This window comes from Bos indicus x Bos taurus, chromosome 12 (assembly GCF_003369695.1).
Source record: "Bos indicus x Bos taurus breed Angus x Brahman F1 hybrid chromosome 12, Bos_hybrid_MaternalHap_v2.0, whole genome shotgun sequence".
Classification (NCBI taxonomy): Eukaryota; Metazoa; Chordata; class Mammalia; order Artiodactyla; family Bovidae; genus Bos; species Bos indicus x Bos taurus.
Window position 1 is genome coordinate 72,673,219 of NC_040087.1, and position 18,686 is coordinate 72,691,904.

An 18,686-nucleotide genomic window follows, 5' to 3' on the forward strand; every position below is an offset into this window, starting at 1 on the left:
ACCGGGGAGCCTGGTGGGCTGCCGTCTATGGGGTCGCACAGAGTCGGACATGACTGAAGCGGCTTAGCAGCAGCAGCAGCAGCAGCATCCAATCCTTTATTCCCTTTTCCTGAAATCTTTGAATTCATTCCTTGTTAAAGGGTCTCTGACTTTGAAGATTTAATTGATCGTGGGACAAAGTTCAGTGCACATCTGCTTTGAAGTCTTTCTCCCAACTTTTCATACGATGAATACACAACCTCTGGGAAGGGCCATATCTACCAATACATTCAGCCCCATCCAAATTAGCAACAGTGCTTCTTGATCTAGAAACCTCAAAATCTATTCCCATAAACATTCTCCCAGTTTGGGGAGGGGGGTATAAATTAGCAAATTCCTACACCATCTAGATTTCTAAATCTTCCATACCAATGTTCTTTCAGATTGTCTCACCCACTCCCCACCCCACCCCCTGGTGATGCTAAATTGGTATTCTGTTGCCATAGCAACAGTGTGGCTTGGCTCCTGAGAGGAAAATGATCTGTTCTCACCTGCAAAGGTAGCAAAGCTTTCTCTGCCAAAGAAAGCTGCTGCTGCTGCTGCTAAGTCACTTCAGTCGTGTCCGACTCTGTGTGACCCCATAGACGGCAGCCCACTAGGCTCCTCTGTCCCTGGGATTCTCCAAGCAAGAACACTGGAGTGGGTTGCCATTTCCTTCTCCAGTACATGAAAGTGAAAAGTGAAAGTGAAGTCACTCAGTCATGTCCGACTCTTAGCAGAGGGAGGAGTTATTTCTGGATGGCTGAGGACTTCAGCTCTTCTCAAACTTTCAGATGCTCTCAAACTTTCATCAGCATTTCCTGAAAGACTTGCTAAAACACAAATAGCTGTACCTACCAGTAGAGTTTCACATTTAGTAGATCAGGGCTGGAGCTAGAAATTTTGCCTCCATAACAAGTTCCCAGGTGATGCCATTGGTCTAGGGACCCCACTTTGAAAACCACCACTGCATTCAGTTTTACAAATCCTCTTAAATGTCACCCTTTCCACTTGTCAGGATCCACTGTCTTCTCATCAGTTCTCCAACCTTCATAGAATGAATGTGAACCTAACTCACAAAACCCATTTCGGGGGTAGGTTTTGTATGTTTGCTATCTTACAGCTTTAGGTGAAAATTGATTTTTTTCATCCAAATCATAGAAAGACCTGGAATATTGCCAATGTGAAATGTTGAGATTTGATCCTTTTCTCTTAAGTTATACATAAGATGAAGAAAGGTCAGTATGCCTAGTTGTCCAGCATTCTTCCTTTTAAAGTTGATCACTACTTAGCCCCAACCTTAGTGGACAAACTGTTTCGGTGAATGTTAATCGGAGTCTCAGATTCTTTTTACCTCATTTTAGTCAAATAATTCCAGACGTCCCACATTTCCCCAAGAGTGCCTGTTCTCAGGCACCAATTTCCATATTAGTTAAATTTCTTTGCTCATCGGCAACAGAAAACGATTCTGTTAACTGACAGCAATGATGGGCCTGTGAAGCGTGGATACAAACTGGGGACTCTGCATAAAGCATTCATGAAGATATTTTGTACTAGCTATGCAACTTTTTAAAGAATAGGATATATGTTTATCTCATTTAAAGAAAGTCTAAGGACTTCCCTGGTGGTCCAGTGGCTAAGACTTCACGTTCCCAAAGCAGAGGGGCACAGGTGCAATCTCTGGTCAGGGCACTAGATCCCATATGCCTCAACTAAGACTTTGCACACCATAACAAAGAAATTGTGCATGCTGAAACTAAAGAGCATGTGTGCTGCAACAAGACCAGGCACAGTCAAATCAATCAATTAATTAAAATATTAAAAAATAAGTCCAGAGAGAAGCAATTCGACGACGGGTGGCTCCACAAAGTTACTAGGCACTCAAGCTTCTTCCAGCTCAGCCCTGGTGTGTGGAAGATGGGTGCTGCAGTTTCCACACTCAGGTCTCATTCAGTTCAGTTCAGTTCAGTTCAGTCGCTCAGTCGTGTCTGACTCTTTGCGACCCCGTGAATCGCAGCACGCCAGGCCTCCCTGTCCATCACCAACTCCCGGAGTTCACTCAGACTCACGTCCATCGAGTCAGTGATGCCATCCACCCATCTCATCCTCTGTCGTCCCCTTCTCCTCCTGCCCCCAATCCCTCCCAGCATCAGAGTCTTTTCCAATGAGTCAACTCTTCGCATGAAGTGGCCAAAGTACTGGAGTTTCAGCTTTAGCATCATTTCTTCCATAGAAATCCCAGGGCTGATCTGCTTCAGAATGGACTGGTTGGATCTCCTTGCAGTCTAAGGGACTCTCAGGTCTCATTAAATGAATTTAAAATAATACCTGAAAAACTATGATCACAAGTGCAGCCTCCATGAGTATTTTTCCTGGAACCAATATAATGATACATGAAACAATAAAAAAAACTTCAAAAATGACTAGTAGGAGCAATATTCTGGTGTTCTTGCATATCCAAAACTGCTGATCTGTTGGCTTTATTCTTAAATAAGTTTTGCTAATTGCCCATAGCACTGTGTGTTTGGAAATGACTGACCCATTATAAATGTTTATTAAAGTAATAATTGGCAGAAAAAGAACTCATGTGAAAGACAGGTAAAATATGCAATGGTACACTCATTTCAGAGTTCCCAAGGGAGAAAAGGAAAATAAGGCAAAAGAAGAAATGTATCAACATGTAAGAAAAATTTCCAAGAATAAATTAGAAATTTTTGGACCAACCCCACGTCCAAGGAGCTGTGGCTGCGCCGGCACAGGAGGGCCTAGAGGAGCTATCCCACGTTGAAGGTCAGGAAGGGCAGCAGTGAGGAGATACCCCTCGTCCAAGGTAAGGAGCAATGGCTGCGCTTTGCAGGAGCAGCCGTGAAGAGATACCCCACACCCAAGGTAAGAGAAACCCAAGTAAGACAGTAGGTGTTGCAAGAGGGCATCAGAGGGCAAACACACTGAAACCATACTCACAGAAAACTAGTCAATCTAATCACACTAGGACCACAGCCTTGTCTAACTCAATGAAACTAAGCCATGCCCGTGGGGCAACCCAAGGTGGGCGGGTCATGGTGGAGAGATTTGACAGAATGTGGTCCACTGGAGAAGGGAATGGCAAACCACTTCAGTATTCTTGCCTTGAGAACCCCATGAACAGTATGAAAAGGCAAAATGATAGGATACTGAAAGAGAAACTCCCCAGGTCAGTAGGTGACCAATATGCTACTGGAGATCAGTGGAGAAATATCTCCAGAAAGAATAAAGGGATGGAGCCAAACCAAAAACAATACCCAGCTGTGGATGTGACTGGTGATAGAAGCAAGGTCCGATGCTGTAAAGAGCAATATTGCATAGGAACCTGGAATGTCAGGTCCATGAATCAAGGCAAATTGGAAGTGGTCAAACAAGAGATGGCAAGAGTGAACGTCGACATTCTAGGAATCAGCGAACTGAAATGGACTGGAATGGGTGAATTTAACTCAGATGACCATTATATCTACTGTTGCAGGCAGGAATCCCTCAGAAGAAATGGACTGGCCATCATGGTCAACAAAAGAGTCCGAAATGCAGTACTTGGATGCAATCTCAAAAATGACAGAATGATCTCTGTTCGTTTCCAAGGCAAGCCATTCAATATCACAGTAATCCAAGTCTATGCCCCAACCAGTAACGCTGAAGAAGCTGAAGTTGAACGGTTCTATGAAGACCTACAAGACCTTTTAGAACTAACACCCAAAAAAGATGTCCTTTTCATTATAGGGGACTGGAATGCAAAAGTAGGAAGTCAAGAAACACCAGGAGTAACAGGCAAATTTGGCCTTGGAATACGGAATGAAGCAGGGCAAAGACTAATAGAGTTTTGCCAAGAAAATGCACTGGTCATAACAAACACCCTCTTCCAACAACACAAGAGAAGACTCTATACATGGACATCACCAGATGGTCAACACCGAAATCAGATTGATTATATTCTTTGCAGCCAAAGATGGAGAAGCTCTCTACAGTCAGCAAAAACAAGACCAGGAGCTGACTGTGGCTCAGACCATGAACTCCTTATTGTCAAATTCAGACTTAAATTGAAGAAAGGAGGGAAAACCACTAGACCATTCAGGTATGACCTAAATCAAATCCCTTATGATTATACAGTGGAAGTGAGAAATAGATGTAAGGGCCTAGATCTGATAGATGGAGTGCCTGATGATCTATGGAATGAGGTTCGTGACATGTACAGGAGACAGGGATCAAGAGCATTCCCATGGAAAAGAAATGCAAGAAAGCAAAATGGCTGTCTGGGGAGGCCTTACAAATAGCTGTGAAAAGAAGAGAAGTGAAAAGCAAAGGAGAAAAGGAAAGATATAAACATCTGAATGCAGAGTTCCAAAAAATAGCAAGAAGAGATAAGAAAGCCTTCTTCAGCTATCAGTGCAAAGAAATAGAGGAAAACAATAGAATGGGAAAGACTAGGGATCTCTTCAAGAAAATCAGAGATACCAAAGGAACATTTCATGCAAAGATGAGCTCGATAAAGGACAGAGATGGTATGGACCTAACAGAAGCAGAAGATATTAAGAAGAGATGGTAAGAATACACAGAAGAACTGTACAAAAAAGATCTTCACGACCCAGATAATCACGATGGTGTGATCACTGACCTAGAGCCAGACATCCTGGAATGTGAAGTCAAGTGGGCCTTAGAAAGCATCACTATGAACAAAGCTAGTGGAGGTGATGGAATTCCAGTTGAGCTATTCCAAATCCTGAAAGATGATGCTGTTAAAGTGCTGCACTCAGTATGCCAGCAAATTTGAAAAACTCAGCAGTGGCCACAGGACTGGAAAAGGTCAGTTTTCATTCCAATCCCAAAGAAAGGCAATGCCAAAGAATGCTCAAAGTACTGCACAATTGCACTCATCTCACACGCTAGTAAAGTAATGCTCAGAATTCTCCAAGCCAGGCTTCAGCAATATGTGAACCGTGAACTTCCAGATGTTCAAGCTGGTTTTAGAAAAGGCAGAGGAACCAGAGATCAAATTGCCGACATCCACTGGATCATCGAAAAAGCAAGAGAGTTCCAGAAAAACATCTATTTCTGCTTTATTGACTATGCCAAAGTTTGACTGTGTGGATCATAATAAACGGTGGAAAATTCTGAAAGAGATGGGAATAGCAGACCACCTGACCTGCCTCTTGAGAAATCTGTATGCAGGTCAGGAAGCAACAGTTAGAACTGGACATGGAATAACAGACTGGTTCCAAATAGGAAAAGGAGTTTGTCAAGGCTGTATATTGTCACCCTGTTTATTTAACTTCTATGCAGAGTACATCATGAGAAACGCTGGACTGGAAGAAACACAATCTGGAATCAAGATTGCCGGGAGAAATATCAATAACCTCAGATATGCAGATGACACCACCCTTATGGCAGAAAGTGAAGAGGAACTCAAAAGCCTCTTGATGAAAGTGAAAGAGGAGAGTGAAAAAGTTGGCTTAAAGCTCAACATTCAAAAAGCAAAGATCATGGCATCCGGTCCCATCACTTCATGAGCAATAGATGGGGAAACAGTGGAAAGAGTGTCAGACTTTATTTTTCTGGGCTCCAAAATCACTGCAGATGGTGACTGCAGCCATGAAATTAAAAGACGCTTACTCCTTGGAAGAAAAGTTATGACCAACCTAGATAGCATATTCAAAAGCAGAGACATTACTTTGCCAACAAAGGTTCGTCTAGTCAAGGCTATGGTTTTTCCTGTGGTCATGTATGGATGTGAGAGTTGGACTGTGAAGAAGGCTGAGCGCCGAAGAATTGATGCTTTTGAACTGTGGTGTTGGAGAAGACTCTTGAGAGTCCCTTGGACTGCAAGGAGATCCAACCAGTCCATTCTGAAGGAGATCAGCCCTGGGATTTCTTTGGAAGGAATGATGCTGGAGCTGAAACTCCAGTACTTTGGCCACCTCATGCAAAGAGTTGACTCATTGGAAAAGACTCTGATGCTGGGAGGGATTGGGGGCAGGAGGAAAAGGGGACGACAGAGGATGAGATGGCTGGATGGCATCATTGACTGGGACGTGAGTCTGAGTGAACTCTGGGAGTTGGTGATAGACAGGGAGGCCTGGCATGCTGCGATTCATGGGGTCGCAAAGAGTCGGACACGACTGAGCGACTGAACTGATCTGATCTCTGATGCAATGTGTTTGCTTTTTAAAAATCATTATATGAATGAATTTTTCAGTTTTATTTTTTAATCCACTCTCCTTTTGATGGAGGAGGTATGTTCAATTTGTGGCTCTTATACATAAAGCCACATTACAGTACAAGATGTTTTGTGGACATATGTTTTCGTTTCTCTAAGACCAATACCTAGAAGTGGAATTCATTGCTAGGTCACTGAGTCCATATAGGTGTAACTTTTTAGCTCATTATCAAAGTTTTCCAGAATGGTTGTCAGTCATTTCAGTGGCTGAGTCCTGTCCAATTCTTTGAGACTCCATGGACTGCAGCAGGCCAGGCCTCCCTGTCCATCACCAACTCTGGACTTTACTCAAACTCATGTCCATTGAATCGGTGATGCCATCCAACCATCTCATCCTCTGTCATCCCCTTCTCCTGCCACCTTCAATCTTTCCTAGCATCAGGGTCTTTTCAAATGAGTCAGTTCTTTGCATCAGGTGGCCAAAGTATTGGAGCTTCAGCTTCAGCATCAGTCCTTCCAGTGAATATTCAGGACTGATTTCCTTTAGAATGGACTAGTTGGATCTCCTTGCAGTCCAAGGGACACTCAAGAGTCTTCTCCAATACCACAGTTCAAAAGCATCAATTCTTCGGCGCTCAGCTTTCTTTATAGTCCAACTCTCACAGCCATACATGACTACTGGAAAAACCATAGCCTTGACTAGCCAGACCTTTTTTGGCAAAGTAATGTCTCTGCTTTTGAATATGCTGTCTAAGTTGATCGTAACTTTTCTTCCAAGGAGCAAGCATCTTTTAATTTCATGGCTGAAGTCACCATCTACAGTGATTTTGGAGCCCAAAAAAATAGTCTGTCACTGTTTCTACTGTTTCCTCATCTATTTGCCATGAAGTGATGGGACTGGACGCCATGATCTTAGTTTTCTGAATGTTGAGCTTTAAGCCAACTTTTTCACTCTCCTCTTTCACTTTCATCAAGAGGCTCTTTAGTTCTTCTTCCCTTTCTGCCATAAGGTTGGTGTCATCTGCATATCTGAGGTTATTGATATTTCTCCCGGCAATCTTGCTTCCAGCTTGTGTTTCATACAGTCCAGCATTTCTCATGATGTACTCTGCATATAAGTTAAATAAGCAGAGTGACAATATACAGTCTTGACGTACTCCTTTTCCTATTTGGAACCAGTCTGTTATTCCATGTCCAGTTCTAACTGTTGCCTCTTGACCCGCATACAGATTTCTTAAGAGGCAGGTCAGGTGGTCTGTACCATTTCATAATCCTGCCAACAATGTATGAGAATTTCAGTTGTTCCAGATGCTTGCAACACTTTGGCCTTTTGTATCTTACTGTCCATACTTGCTCCAGCTGAGTATTCATGCAGTTATTCTTAATTTCTTATGGTTACTTTGTGTTCTGATGCTCAGAAACTTTAGTCCAGGTACATAAAATCCAGTAATGGGTCCTAGGTCCTAGGACAACACTTGGTATTGTCAATCATTTTGCATGGTAAGCCCTTCTGGTGAGTGTGTAATGAGATCTCATTATAGTTTTAATTTGCATTTCTCTGATGATCAATCATGTTGAATAGCTTTTTATGTGCTTATTGCCTATTCGATTCTTTCATTTACGAGTACGGTTGGCTTTTGAACAATGTGGAGAGTTAATCTGAGTACAACTTATACTTGGCCTTCCTTATGCATGGCTCCTCCATTTCCACAGGTTCAATGATCCCGGGTCAAGTAGTACTTATTATTATTCAAAAATATCCACGTATAAGAGGACCTGGGCAAACCAGAAGTCAACTTTTTTTTTGGGGGGGTGGGGCTTCACTGGATCTTAGTTGCAGCATGTGGGATCTTTGATCTTTGTTGGGACATGTGGGATCTTTAGTTGTGGCATGTGGGATCTAGTTTCCCGACCAGGGATTAAACCTGGGCCCCCTGCATTGGGAGCTCAGAGTCTTAGCCATTAGACCACCAGGGAAGTCCCTGTACTCACTTTTGAATAAGGTAATTTTTTTCCTAAAACTGCTTTTGTAGAAAGTTTGTACAAAGGAGATTAGGTTGTGTTCCACACTAGCCTTAATTTTTCTTTTGATCCAAGTTTTTGTTTAATTTGATTTAGCTTTTATTTCTCCTCTGCAAAGGGTGACAGGTAGCCACAGAGTTGTTCATCATGTCACATTTCTCTCTCCTTCTGCCATGGGGACAAATTGTTTCCTGGAGATGAAAATTAATAAATCATCTTTCAGGACCATACATTTTGTTTCTTGGAACCAAAGTATGTCCTAAGTAGATTCTGTCCCTAAGCATTGCATCTCATTCTTCTTGTTGCAAATAAGATATTTTGGGCTTTTTCACTACAGAATATGCTTCTAATTTTGTAAGACAGGCCAGGACCTAGGACCCATTACTGGAGTTTATGTACCTCGACTAAAGTTTCTGAGCATCAGAACACAAAGTAACCATAAGAAACTAAGAATAACTGCATGAATACTCAGCTGGAGCAAAGTATGAACAGTAAGATACAAAAGGCCAAAACCCAATTGCCACTTCTGAGGTGCCAGGAGCAATAGCAGGGTACCACGGATAATCCCTACACACATCTCCACCAAGGGGCTGGCCGACCACCCAAGCCACCCCTTCCACCCAACCCACCAATCCGCCTTCACCCTCACCCTATTTGCCCCCTCCACTCATCTTAGGGAGTGAAAAAGGGCACATGTTACTTGTTCTCACTGCCTCATGCTACAGCGTAAGTCCCAATAGAGCCTTGACTACATTCCTGGTCTGGCCTCTTATCAAGCTTTACTGATTAAAGAGTCCAAGAACCCAGGCTGGTAACACTTGGAGGAGTAGCTTCCTGAATTTTTGTGAAAGGAGCACTGGCGGACATTCTCTCTCTGATTCCTCTCTTATTTGGCATCCCTCCCCCTTACTTTGGGAACTGGAGTTTTCAACATTTTGTTGAGGTTGAAATTTGTTTTTCTGTGTTTTATTTGTTGCTGTGGCTTTGGTAATTTCCAAGAGGGAAAGGAGGCGATACTGATCTGACACTACCATCCTCAAAATAGAAGGTTTGGTAAGTACCAAGTTAAAGCAGTTTGCTTCCTTTTTTTTTTTTTGGCCGAGATTTTTTCTTTTAAACCTGAATGAGTGCTGTATTTTATCGAATAGCTGAATCTGTTCAAATGATTTTTCATCTGCCTGTTAATTTGATGTATTTCATTAAAAGATGTTTCAATGTTGGTCTGCCCTTGTATTTCTGGTTAACTTCTTGGTTTGTTTGTTTTTTTAGCTGCTGAGCTGGTTTTGGAAATAGTCCATTTAAGATTGCTATATCTACCCTCATAATTCATTTCATGGTTTTATTTTCTTTCCAGTTTAAGCATCAAGACTTTTAAATTGAGTTGGAGAGGTTTTAATTAAAAAAAAACACAAAACTCTTACTTTATATAAGCTAGGGATTACAAATCTGTGAGGGCCAGGCAGATTTTTTTTAGGTTAGAATGCACAACTACTAATTTATGTTCTTTTTTAGCTCTTGGATTATTTGGGCATTCTGTTTTTCACCTCTGTTTTCAAATTTGGCATAAAGACACTCAAATGTTTTATCTTACACATTAAAACATCTCTACTATATTTGTAGCTGTTTGCCCCCCTTTAAATGCTAATATACATCTTTTCTCTTTTGTTAAGCTTGCTCTATTTTTGTCCACTTGGCTTTCAATGTTTAACTTTTTGGTTTGGATCCTTCATATTTCTTTGTCACTCTCATCACAGTACATTTTATTCATTTTTCATTAGTTTTTTTTCCTTTCTGTTTCTTTATTATTGTTCTGTAGTGTTTATAACATCCTAAGCTAAGTACATCTCTTCTTTCCTTTTTTTGTTAACTGACAGCATTTAAGGCTCTGAATTTCTTTCTAAATACTTGCTTTAGCAGCTTTCCACGAATTATGATAATGTAGCATTTTCATTATCATCTAGTTTTTCATAATCTGGAATTTTCATGATTTTTTTTTTTACCATGACTAGTTTAGAGATACATTTGGGTTTCTAGGGCTTCGAAAAATCTGTTAATTATTGATTTTCAATTTAATTGCATTATGGTCAGATAACATTATATATATGATAAGGGTGGTTAGGGATTTTTAAAACTTCCCCTGTGGACCACTACTTGGTCAGTTCTCTTCAGTTGCTCAGTCGCGCACATACAAATCTCTCAGGAGGCAGGTAAGGTGGTTTGGTATTCCCATCTCTTTAAGAATTTTCCAAAGTTTGTTGTGATCCACACAGTCAAAGGTTTTGGCATATTCAATAAAGCAGAAGTAGATGTTTTTCTGGAACTCTCTTGTTTATGAATATTTGGTAGATTTTTCAAAATGTTTCATGCATCCTGGAAAAAATATTTACCCTAATATTACCCTAAATAAAATATTACCCTAAAAATATTACCCTAAATAAAAAATATTTACTCTAATAGTTAAATATTAGAGAGAGATCATCACCTCTCTGTCTACATATAGAGCTGTTAGATTCAGTGTCTTTTTTGGGGGGTTGGGGGCTACTTTTAACTTCAAAAATTATTTATTAATTATTGTGGTGGGTAAAATCATGCTCCTCACTCTAAAATTCATGTACACTCAGGCCTTACAGTGTGCACTATTTGGAAAGAGGGTCTTTGCAGATGTAATTAGGAAGAAAAGGCGAGGACCTACAGAAGAGTGTCATGCAAAGATGGAGGCAGAGGTTAGGATGACGCAGCAACAAGCTAAGGAAAGCCAGGCGTTGCTGGGAGCCACCAGAAATGAGGAAAAAGCAAGGAGGGATTCTTTTCTAGAGCCTTCAGAGAGAGAGTGTGGCTCTGGCAACACTTTGATTTTGGACTTTTAGTTTCCAGAGCTATGACAGAATAAATTTCTTTTGTTCTTAAGTGAAACCACGGGTTAAATCCATTGCACTTGTAACCTGCCTTTGTTGATCAAAGTCATTTTGATTGTTACCACCAAAAACTTGCCTGTCCTCCAAGATGCTGCTTATACAAGATGTTTGCCTGCGTTGTTTTTCAGGAAATTGGAGTCAGCTGTGTCTCCTTCTAGCTCAAGCCAGTTAAGACTGGTTAGGACCGCCTCTCCTTCAACTTGGCATGCACCAGTGCCCACTATTTGACCTTTTGATGTCAGAGGGCCTAAAACTCCACCCTCAGATCTTGAGCTCTCTGCCATTTTCTGAACTGGCATCCTGTGAAGACTAATGTAGCTTATTGCACCCCTGGAAAATGTAATTACCTTACCCTTTTCTTATTTCCAGTCACCTTTCCCCACAATCCCCACACCTCAGACCACTCTGCTTCTTTATCTCACAAACCCCACAGCCCCTCACCTTTGGGGAGGCAGGTCTGAGACTCACTCTCTCCTTGCTTGGCTGCCTTGTAAGTAAATGCATTATTTGCTGCAGAGCTTGTCATGTCAGTGGTTTGGTTTGCTACAAGTGGACAAACCAACCTAATTTGGTAACAAGACCATCCAGTTTGTGGTAACTTATTATGGCACCCCTAGGCAACTGTTCTTGTTTTGTGTATGCCAGTTTTAGCCCATTCTTTTTTTGTAAGTATGGATGAGATTTCCTTATCTATGTCTGGAAGCCTCCTTAGCCTCTTTAATTAACTTCCTTTTAGGTGTGTTCAGCTCAGTTATTGAATCGTTGCCTTTTTTGGCTTTACAAAGAAGAAAGTGTTAGTCACTCAATCCTGTGTGACTCTTCGCGACCCCATGGACTATATAGCCTGCCCAGCTCCTCTGTCCATGGACTTCTCCAGGCAAAAATACTGGAGTGTGTAGCCAGTCCCGTCTCCAGGGAATCTTCCAGATTCAGGGATTGAACCCTGGTCTCCTGCATTGCAGGCAGATTCTTTACTGTCTGAGCCACCAGGGAAGTCCTTTTTAGCATTTGAGTTCTTGATGTTTTGCAATTTTATTTTGTAGTTCCATTTAGAGTGGAAAAGACAGTTTTTGTTTATTTGCTTCTTGTTGCTGCTGTTCAGTCAGTAAGTCGTATCTGACCCAATGAATTGCAGCACATCAGGCTTCCCTGTCCTTCAGTGTCTCTCAGAGTGCGCTCAAACTCATGTCCACTGAGTTGGTGATGCCATCCAGCCATCTCATTGTGTGTCGCCCTTTTCTCCTCTTGTCTTCAATCTTTCCTAGCATCAGGGTTTTTTCCAATGAGTTGACTCTTCGCATCAGGTGGCCAGAATATTGGAGCTTCAGCATCAGTCCTTCCAATAAAATATTCAAGGTTGATTTCCTCTAGGATTGACTGGTTTGATATATCCACATTTCTTTCCCTAGGGTGCCTCTTTCCTGTCCTGGACTCCAGTACTCAGCCTGGAGGCTGAAATTGCAGAGCCAGCCAGAAGCAGCTTGATTCCCCATTCTTAGGTTTCTACAATCCGTGTAAACAAGAAGCTATAACAGAGCTGCTGCTGCTGGTGTCAAGCACCCAGGAGAACAAGAAAACTATTTCTGGATTACTTTTGGTCTAAAATAGTGGCTAGCATCCCCCTGGGTTCTGCTGACACATGATTTTGTGATGTTTTCCCCATTTCTAGTCCATAGAAACACTTATCTTGGCTTAGGCTCCAGCAAATTTCTTCTTTTTTTTTTTCTATTTGTTTTCTCGTTTTAGTTTCCATATCATTGCTATGAATTTGTAATAGAGGCTCAACAATTGAATGCTTTGAGTCCAATTGCCAGTTGGTCTTTCCAGAGCCTAAGTAGCTATCAAAAATATTTTGGCTATAGCCAATGGAGCTATAAATGACCAGGTCACTTCTGGATTCAAATTCTATTTTTCTTTCCATTCCTGGGCAACCACAAGACCTTGTATGTTTTGGCAGAGTCACAACACCTTGAATATATTATAATCAGGTAACCTGATGACTCACTTGGTCCTAATCAATCCTATTACCAAAAAAATACATTCCATATTTATTTGCGTATCTCAGTCTCTATCTCTTGTTATCACCATAGTTCAGACTACTATCATCTTTTACCTGGTCTACAGCAGTAGTCTCCTAACTGGCTCACAGTTTATCCCTCTCTTACTCATATGGGAGCCAGCAGGATTGCTCTTAAACCTAAAGCTAATAATGTCAGCCCTTTGTTTAAAATCCTTAAAATCCTTTAAAATCCTTAAAACCAGGGACTTCCCTGGTGGTCCAGTGGCAAGACTCCATGCTCCCAACGCAGAGTGTTTGGGTTCGATCCCTGGTTAGGGAACTAGATCCCACATGCTGCCACTAAGAACTCGCATGTTGCAACTAAGACTGGCACAACCAAATAAATTAATTAAAAAAAAAATCCTTTGGTGACTTCCTGTTTTCAATGGGATGAGATAAAAACTCCCTTTTAACAGCCTAAATGGCACCATATGATCTGATTCCTTCTTACCTCCTGACATCATATTCTACTACTATCCCCCAAGTTTATTACATTTCCACAGTCTGTTCCTAAAACACCATAAAACTGCTTTTATTTCAAGGTCTTTGCACTTACTATTTCCTCTCTCAGGTTTCTAAGGTGACTGACTCATTTTCATAAATCAGGCCTCCTTCTTGCCTTCCCCCATTCTTGTACCCTGGCATCTATCAGCAGTCCTATTGGCTCTGCCTCCAAAAGTGAAAGTTGCTTAGGCATGTCCAACTCTTTGCCACCCCATGGACTGTATGTATAGTCCGTGGAATTCTCCAGACCAGAATACTGGAGTGGGTAGCCATTCCCTTCTCCAGGGGATCTTCCCAACCAGGGGATCAAACCTAGGTCTCCCACATTGCAGGCGGATTCTTTACCAACTGAACCAATATTCCAAATCCTCACACTTCCTTCCTTTGCCATTATCACCCTGGTCCATGGAACCCTGTTACACTCGCAGTCACTGTAACAGATATATTGATATTAGGGCTCACTGATTATCCGGGTGCCCCAACAAACTTCTGCAAACTTCCCTTTCAAGTTACATGAAGTCATGTCACTCACCATAGCCGATGGCGATACAAATGAACAGGTGACTTCTGGATTCGAGTTCTATTTTCCTTTCCGTTTCTGGGCAACCACAAGCACTTGTATGTTTTGGCAGAGTCACAATACCTTGGGTATATTATTCACTACTTGTAGATATCTGCACAGGACCTACACTGGACTTTGTGTACTTTAACTGTAACCCAGAAAGCTTGGTATGTTGTAGTTTCATTCTTATTTGAGTAAAAATATTTTCTCATTTCCCTTGATACTTCCTTTTTAACCCATGGAGTATTTAAAAGTGTGTTGTTACAAGTATTTGGAGATTTTCCTTTTGGAGATTTTTCCTTCCTAGTTTTCTAACAGAAATGACTTTTCTTTTACTGATTTCTAGGTTAATCGTATCATGGTTAGAGAACATACCTTACATAATTTAAATTCTTCTAATTCTTTTATAATATTAATTCTTTTAAATTGGTTAGGATTTGGTTCATTTTATGACCTATCTTGGTGAATGTTTCACATGCTCTAAGAGAATGTGTATTGGGTAGAGCGTTCTATAAATGTCAATTAAATTTAGTAGCTTGATGATCAATTCTACTGACTTTTTCTTGCTGATTTTTTGTCTATTCATTCTATGTATGTATTACTGACAGAAGAGTATTGACCACTCCAACTAAAATTGTGAATGTCTCTCCCTCCTTTCTGTTCTGCCAGTTTTTGCTTATATATTTTGAATCTCTGTTGTTAGAAGCATATCATGTAGGATTATTGTCTTCTTGGTGAATGGATCGTTTCATCACTATGTAATGTCCCACTTTATCCCTGATAATTTTCTTTGCTTTAAATTCTACTTTGTCTGATACTAATGTCATTGGCCCCTCGTGGATCATAGCATTATGGTGAAGGGGCTTGCATAACCCAAAGAAGCTATGAGCCATGCTGCACAGGGCCACCCAAGATGGCAGATCATAGTGAAGTGTTCTGACAAAATGTGGTCGACTGGAGGAGGAAATGACAAACCACTCCAATCATGTACAGATGTGAAAGTTGGAGCATAAAGAAGGCTGAGTACTGAAGAATTAATGCTTTGGAATTGTAGTGCTAGAGAAGATTCTGCAAGGAGATCAGAGCAGTCAATCCTAAAGAAAATCAACCTGAATATTTGTTGGAAGAACTGATGCTGAAGCTGAAGCTCCAATACTTTGGCCATCTGATAGGAAGAGCTGACTCATTGGAAAAGACCCTGATGCTGGGAAAGATGGAAGGTAAAAGGAGAAGGATGAGGATGAGATGGTTAGATAGCATCACCAACTCAATGCATATCAGTTTGAGCAAACTCTGGGAGTGAGTGGACAACAGAGGAGACTGATGTTTAGAGCATGGGGTTGCAAAGAGTCCAACATGATTTAGTGACTGAATAACAGCAGATGTAGTTGGCCACTCCAGCTTTCTTTTTAATGTGTTTTTTCATAGTTGTGCTGAGATCTAAAAACGTTCTTTTAAATTGTGGTAAAAAATTTACCATCTTAACCATTTTTCAAGTGTACAGTTCAGCAGTGTTAAGTATATTCACACTGTTGTACAACAGATCTCTAGAACTTTTTCATAGTGTGAAACTGAAACTCATAGAAACTCACAGAGCCCACTGAACAAGTCCCCCTTTCTTCCTCTTCCATCCCTCTGACAACCACAGTTCTGTCTTCTGTTTCTATAGGTTTCACTATGTCAGGTGCCTACTCCAGCTTTCTTTCAATTGGTGTCTGCATGATGAATGTTTTTCCATTCCTTTAAAACTTTTTTTAAAGTGATAATTCACGTAAGAGAAAATGCATTTGTTGAAAGTCTGCACTCAGTGGTTTCTGGTATATTCACAGATACGTGCACCCATCATCGTTACCTAAATGTAGAGCATTTCATCATCCCAAGAAGAAACTCTATACCCATTAGTATTTCTCCATATTACCACAAATCTTTCTGCCTTCATGGAATTACCTATCTTGGGCATTTCACACACATGGAAGCATACAATTTGTGACATTTTGTAAGCAGCTTCTTTAACTTAGCATAATCGTTTTCAAGGTTCATCCATGTTGTAGCATGCATCTGTACTTCATTCCTTTTTTATAGCCAAAAACATTTTATGATTTTTAGCACAGTTTGCCCATTCTCTTATTGATGGACACTTGGACTGTTTCCACGTTTTGACTATTATGAACATATAATAGCTAGGAAGGTTTGGATACAAGGTTTTGTGTGAACATGTTTCCAGTTCTGTAAACTATATGCCTAGGAGTAGAATTGCTGGGTCACATGGTAACTCTGTTTAACATTTTGATGTTTAACTGTTTTCTAAAGTTCCTGCACCATTTTATATTCCATATAGCAATCTGTGAGTGCTCCCATTTCTCCATACACTCACCAGCTTTTGCTAATGTTCATCTTGATTATAACCATCCTAGTGAGTATGAAGTTGTCATTGATTTGCATTTCCCTAGTGGCTAATGAGGGCGATGTTTGGATATCATCACCAGCCCAATGGACATGAATTTGAGCAAATTCCAGGAGGTAGTGAAGGACAGGGAAGCCCAGCGTGGTGCATCCATGGGGCTGCAGAGTCAGACATGACTTAGTGACAACAACAACAGCTAATTATGTGGAACATCTTTTCACGTATGTCTTGGCCATTTTTCCCCCCCATTTTTCTTCTTTTATTAGGATTTTTTGAAGAAGATGGCGGCGCCCGGCAACCGGTGAGGAGAGAGGACACGGGGCTCCCAGGGCGTGGCTGAACTCTTGAGTGATGGCCACATCCCCGCACACTCTCTCCTCACACTTCCTGACAGGCTGGGGAGGAGGATGCATCTGGTATCTAGAAAGAAGAGCCACGCGGGAGTCACCTCATAGGTTCCTGCATCTTCTCAGGAACGTCAATCAGCAGTGGGTCACATTTCAACACTTCAACTTCCTCCGGCACATGTATGTCACACAACTAAACAGAAGCCTCAAGCAGCAAATAAAACCGAAGCCAGAACCAGCAGAATCTCCGTTCCTTGAAAAAACTTCTTTGGATGAGGCCAAAGCCAAAATATGCGAGATGAGACCTCTTGTACCCTCCAGCCTGTCTCTGTCCAGAAGCCAAGTGAAAAACCATTGATAGAACTAGAACCCACCTCAGTAATTGAGGGCTCCATAGCTCTGGAGAAAGAGACGAAAGAAGAGAAGCAGTGGAAACAGATTAAGCTCCGTGCGGATGATTTGCCAGGAATTCTGGCCCGGCTGTCCCCTCACAGCCTGGTCGTCAGCACCACCTCGGCCAGCTTCGCCCTGGCTCCAGCGCCTTTTGACAGGTCCTGCTTTCTGCTTACCTTTGTTGGAACAGGCCTGGCTTCCTGTGCTGCCAGCTCCATCAATCAGAACACCCAAGAGGAGTTGGCATGGTTTTTAAAACAGGAATTGAAGTTACCAGCAGGAAAACAGCTTGGCCAAGTGGATGCATGTGCTGGTAGTCTGCAAAGGATGAGCCTTTTCATTCGGGAACATCTAGAATCAGTGTGCTTTTACCATGTGTTATCAGCTGCTTGGAGAAGGGTCAATGCATTTCAAATAAAGTTAATTTTCTGTTCCGATTTTACATCAAAACAGCGCTACAGGAGGGTCAAGCAGCTCTACCCCGCCCCCACCCACCACGCCCTCCTGTAAACTACAAGCCGTCTCTTCCTATTGCACCCTCCCGTGTTCCCCAGCGAAGAGACTGATGACGGTTTCACAATGAACACGTTTTTAATGACGATTTGAATAAAAAGCAGTATAAGTAAAAAAAAAAAAAAAGAATTCTTTTTTTTTGTCTTGGCCATTTTTATATCTTGTTTGGAAAAGATGTCTATTCAATTCCTTTGCACATTAAAAAAATTGGGCTGTCTTTTTATTTTTGAGTTCTAAGACGGTACTTTCTATATTCTGGGTAAGGAAGGTCCCTTACCAAACATGATTTGCAATTTATTACTTCAATTTTATGCATTGTCTTCATTTTCTTGATGGTGTCTTTTTTTTTTTTAAGAGAAATTATATTTATTCATTTATTTTTGGCTGTGCTGGGTCTTCATTGCTTTGCTTGGGCTTTCTCTAGTTGCAGCGGGTGGGGGCTACTCTCTAGTTGTGGGGTGTGGGCTTCTCATGTTGTTTCAGTTCAGTTCGGTTGCTCAGTCGTGTCCGACTCTTTGTGACCCCCATGGACTGCAGCACACCAGGCTTCCCTGTCAATCACCAACTCCCAGAGATTAGTCAAACACATGTCCATTGAGTCCGTGATGCCATCCAACCATCTCATCTTCTGTTGTCCCCTTCTCCTCCCACCTTCAATCTTTCCCAGCATCAGGGTCTTTTCAAATGAATCAGTTCTTTGTATCAGGTGGCCAAAGTATTGGAGTTTCAGCCTCAGCATCAGTCCTTCCAATGAATATTCAGGACTGA

At 41.5% G+C, this 18,686-nt stretch overlaps 1 pseudogene; it reads left to right on the top strand.

The window, feature by feature from the left end:
* The first annotated feature begins 16,905 nt into the window (after window positions 1-16,905).
* LOC113902146 lies at window positions 16,906-18,277 on the top strand (annotated as a pseudogene).
* The last annotated feature ends 409 nt before the right edge of the window (window positions 18,278-18,686 follow it).